Source organism: Trematomus bernacchii, unplaced genomic scaffold, assembly GCF_902827165.1.
Source record: "Trematomus bernacchii unplaced genomic scaffold, fTreBer1.1, whole genome shotgun sequence".
Classification (NCBI taxonomy): Eukaryota; Metazoa; Chordata; class Actinopteri; order Perciformes; family Nototheniidae; genus Trematomus; species Trematomus bernacchii.
Genome location: NW_022987469.1, coordinates 1,927,898 through 1,933,290, shown reverse-complemented (window position 1 = coordinate 1,933,290; position 5,393 = coordinate 1,927,898).

Below are 5,393 nucleotides of genomic sequence, written 5' to 3'. Positions count from 1 at the left end.
CCTGACAAAAAGAACATAAACGGTTGTGTAAAGTGGCCATTACTTCCCCAGAAAACCGCTGGTTAAATTGATTTAAAATGTTTGCAACCCACAACAAGAATTGTTACCCTGATAGCAACCACTGCCAATTTCCTTTTTCAGCCTAAGCAGTGGTTAGCCCTTTCACAAAGTGATAGGAGGAGTTAAGGGGCTGATTATCATAAAAAGGACTTTGTCCACATACTGATAGCTTGGGCTACAAGTGCACTTGGTAAAGGTTAGTAATAATAATAATAAATTCTATTTATATAGCGCTTTTCTAAGACCCAAAGACGCTTTACATTTTACATAGTGTTGAATAAATAATGAAAACGTTTTTAAAAAACAACATTTTTAAACCGAGTTTATGGAATGTCTTGTCATTTTTATAGATTGTTGCTGGGTTAGGGTTAGGGTTAGGGTTAGGGTTAGGGTTAGGGTTGCCATAAGCAGGCAGATATATGAACCCTGGTTTGGGACCTTTTAAAGTTCTGTATAACTGATGTAGAAGACTGAGAGCTGCCGCTGAGTAGAGACGTTTTCCTTTGCAGAGACATGTGACAATGAGACGGTTATCATGCACTATACTGTAAGTACCAACATATTAGGTCAGCGGGGAACAGCGTTTTTGTGTTTTGTTGTTATCTACCCTTCCTCCCATTGTATTTTTGAACTATCTTTTTTCCCCTTTGTTGTTGGAAAGCTAAATCTGAAATAACAAAAATATAAATGTTGGTCCAGACCAGTGCCACTAGGTGGTGTTAGCAGAATGTGTAAGCCCAGCTTCATTTAAGGCATTATTGATCCAAGCTATACGTTTCTGTTCAGAGCAGCCATCACTTATTTGACCACTTTGACAGAATACATTTTTCACCCTTCAGTCACTCTGCAGCATGGATGTTTAGAGAGAACTGGATACAGCGTTGGAGGCGGGGATGCTCAGTGGCTCAAGGTAAGTGATTAAATGAGCCGGATCTTCTGGTGATCTTCTGCTTTCTCCCTAATCCCAGCTGCTTCATCTTGGTTCCCTCCTCTGTTCATTCACATAAACGGAAATAACTTCTGATTCAGCCTTTAGCCCCTAACAATATAAAAAAGGACTATCCATTGTTTGTTCTTTGTATATTTGATAAACCTGAAAGACGTCTCTTTCCCAATGCATATCAGTGGGGAAATTAATGATTGGGACTAATGGCATCACAGGAGTGACGCAGATATTAGTATTCCCTAGTTTATTCCCTCTGTGAAGAAATATAAAATAAATAAATACAAATAAAGTCACAACCGAGATTTTCCTCCAAAATACAAATCAATGGTGTTTAGTATATTAGGCAATATGAACAAAGAAAGATCATTACTGTTGGGTTCCTTCTGTTGTAAGTCTAAGAGGAGATGTTGTTGGTCTACTCTCCCTGGGGAGGGGTCCTCTGCGGGGGTCAGAGGCTAACAGGATTAGCTGCTGGTTAGGAACTGTCATTCTGCAAATGAGAGGATGGATGCAGACATACCTGACAGTAGACAGGTAATTGATTTTGGCACCAACTATTGGTTGGCCTCTTTAATTTGTAATGAAGATGCTTTATTGACTCCTTACATGTAGAGGGGCTTTCATGATGTCATTCAAAGAATAAAGACACACAAGCTGTGTCTTATTTCAGGGCCAGCAGTCTGTGTGTACAAACAAAGTATGTCATATCAGAACATATTTTGGGGGGAAATACCACAGTAAGGCCTATGGTCAAATTAAAATAACTTAAAATGTGTTAATAACTTATTTTACCATGGAACAATGATGGCATTAGGGTATTTTACAGCAAAAGCGTTGTTTACCTGCACTGTAAGAAACGTACCGTGAAATTCACAGTATTTAACTGGCAGCAATTGACAAGTAACTTACTGTAAGTAACTTGTCAATTGCTGCCAGTTAAATACTGTAAAATTAATTACATAATTAATTAATGAATCACAGTATTTACAAGTTTTTATTTACAGTAACAGTGTAAAACGAAACACAGTAACTTCCAAGTACTGTATTTGTGTTTACGGTAATAGTGTTTAAACTGTAAAATGAAACACAGTAATATGTAATTACTTAATTTTTTGTTACAGCAGTAGTGTTATAGCTGTAAAATAAAACACAGTAATTTCCAAGCATTGTATTTTTCTTTAAAGTAATAGTATTTTAACTATAAAATAAAACACTTCCATTTAAAAAGTACTGTATTTTTGTTTACAGTAATAGTGTTTCAACTGTAAAATAGAAACTTTAATGCTATCATTTTAAGTTACAGTATCAGTATTGTAACTGTAAAACAATTTCTTTATTATAGTATACTTCATGTCATGCTGGTAATTTACAGATTACCAGAAATTCTTGACACAATTTTAAAGCTCACCAATAACTACAGGGAGACAGCAAATGTTGAATTATGAAATGTAATATATGAATTTGTTTATTTAATACTCTTATACTAATCACTTCCTGTATTCCCGTGATAAAAGGTACATGCGCAATAAAACGTGTCACTTCCGGTTGAAGCAAAGCTGATGGTGTATGTGTGTATTTATTCCTCTGTCACGTTAACTATGTTCACGGTATTCCTGCCCTAAGATCATGGCATCGTTAACAGGTTATGGGCCCAGGAGGGACCATGGAAGCAGGTGGAACCGTTTGTGTTTCGACGGAGATGAGAAGAACTACGAGTTATGGGAGACAACGTTTTTGGGTCTCCTGCGACTGCTAGGATTGAAGGCTGCCATCCTAGAAGAGCCAGGTGATGATGATGATCAGAAAAACGAAGAAGCCTATGCGGAATTGATCCAGGTACTGGACGATAAAAGCCTTTCACTGATCATGAGAGAAGCGGAAAAAGAAAAGCGTTACAAATATTGAGGAACCACTACGCTGGGAAAGGGAAACCACGGGTGATCAGCCTCTACACTGAACTAACGTCGCTGCAGAAAGCCGCTAATGAGAGCGTCACTGACTATATTATTCGTGCCGAAACGGCAATTACAGCACTGAGAAATGCTGAAGAGACTCTTAGCGACGGGCTGCTGATAGCCATGATTTTAAAGGGACTGCCAATCTGTTTTAGGCCGTTTGCCATCCACATTACACAAGGGGATGAGAAGCTAACTTTTGGTGAGTTCAAAACAAAGTTGAGGAGCTATGAAAGCACAGAAAAATACAATGCCAACTTGAGTGAGGAATCTGATAATATTATGAAAGCGAGTGGCTGGGTGAAGTGGAGAGATGGCCCCAATATCACCTGCTACAACTGCGGTCAGAAAGGGCACCGGGCTCGTGAGTGTCGAAGTGAGAGTAGCAGCAACAGCAAAGACCAGAGACAGTGGTGCAGTTTTTGCAAAAATTCCACACATATAGATGCAAACTGCAGACGCAAAGAGAGAGACAATGCTAAACAAGCAACTGACGTTGAGGACCACTCATTTGTTTTTAAAGTACGTGACAGTCCAGTAACCGGAGTTACACATAAAGGGCTGATGGTCGACACCGGAGCAACGTCACACATAATAACGAACATCGACAAGTTTAAAAGGTTCAATGAGACTTTTCAACCGAAAGACCACTTTGTTGAATTGGCTGACGGGACAAGAACAAGTGGTGTCGCTTTGAAGAAAGGAGAGGCGGAGTTCTGCCTACAAGACACGGAGGGACGACGAGTGACAGCGATGCTGAAGGACGCGCTCTACATACCGTCCTATCCACAAGACATTTTCTCTGTTAAAGCAGCGACAGCCAACGGAGCATCAGTGAACTTTCGTCAGGGTTGTAACCAGCTGATTCACCAGAGAGGTAACATATTTGACATCAAGGAATATGATAGACTTTATTTTTTAAACACTGTGGACTGTGAAGCTGAGGACGATGCATGTTATGGATGTTATGACATTCAAACATGGCACGAAATACTTGGTCACTGTAACTATGATGATGTGTCACAACTGGAAAAAGTCACTGAGGGGATGAAAATTAAGGGTGGGATTGATAAATCTAACCTTAACTGTGAAGTGTGTACTCGAGGTAAATTTGCTCAGAGTAGGAACAGACAACCAGATGCAAGAGCTAAAGCAGCGCTTAATCTTGTGCACACTGATTTAGCAGGTCCCATTGAGCCAGAGGCTAAGGAGGGATTCAGATACACATTGGCTTTTACAGATGACTTCTCAGGGGCAGTATTTGTGTATTTCCTAAAAGCTAAAAGTGATACTTTCAAAGCCACAGAGAAATTCATTGCTGATGTCGCACCTTATGGTAAAATCAAATGTATAAGGTCTGATAACGGTACAGAATTCACCGGGACAAACTTTCAATCGCTCCTTAGACAACATGCAATACGACATGAAACTTCAGCACCTTACTCACCCCATCAAAATGGGACAGCTGAGAGAAACTGGAGAACACTTTTTGAAATGGCAAGATGCATGCTTCTTGAGAGCAATTTACCAAAGAAGCTATGGACATATGCCGTCATGACTGCAGCTGTAATACGTAACTGATGTTACAACAGACGTGTAGGACAGACGCCTTATTATATGCTGACAGAACGTAAGCCGAACCTCTCGAAAATGAATATATTTGGATCTGTATGCTATGCATACAAGCAGGAAAAGAAAAAGTTAGACTCGAGGTGTGAGAAGGGTATTTTTGTAGGGTATGATAAAAACAGCCCAGCATACCTAGTCTACAACCCAGACACTGGTAGTGTTCGAAAACACAGGCAAGTGAAGTTTGTCACAAAAAGTATAGTCGAGCGACACCTCTGCAGGCCACCGCCTGCAGAGGTGTCGCTCGACTATGCAGAGGTGGTTCTCCAGCCTGTGTTTAGATCTCAAGAGACACAAACGGCGGCTGGTGACCATCCCCCCCTCGGTGGAGGGCAACCTCTGGTTTTGGGGGTCCCCGGATCACCTCCGGAGGGGGTCCCCGCTGGGACGGGTGATCTCCCATATCTCAGTGTTCACGGATGCGTTATGAAACATTGATAACTAAACTTTGTCACCATGTACGAGGGAAGAGGCTAAATAATATTAATAAAATAGCGCCAGTCAAATATAATGAAGATAATGATTTTTATATCTGCTTTATCAACTCTTTCAAACTTGCAGGTCTCCCTTGAAAAAGAGATCAATGATCTCAATGGGACCAATCTGGTTAAATAAAGGTTTGAAATTAAATGAAACTACAGATCTCTGGATCTGCTACGGTTACGGCTCTGAGTCCGCACGAGTCTGCAGGAAGTTTCACTGATCCGCGTCCCCTGAGCCAAACGATCACTTCTGGCAGCTATCCTAAGGCTAGGCAGATGGACTGGGGTACGTTGTAATGTGATTTTACATGTTATAAGGAG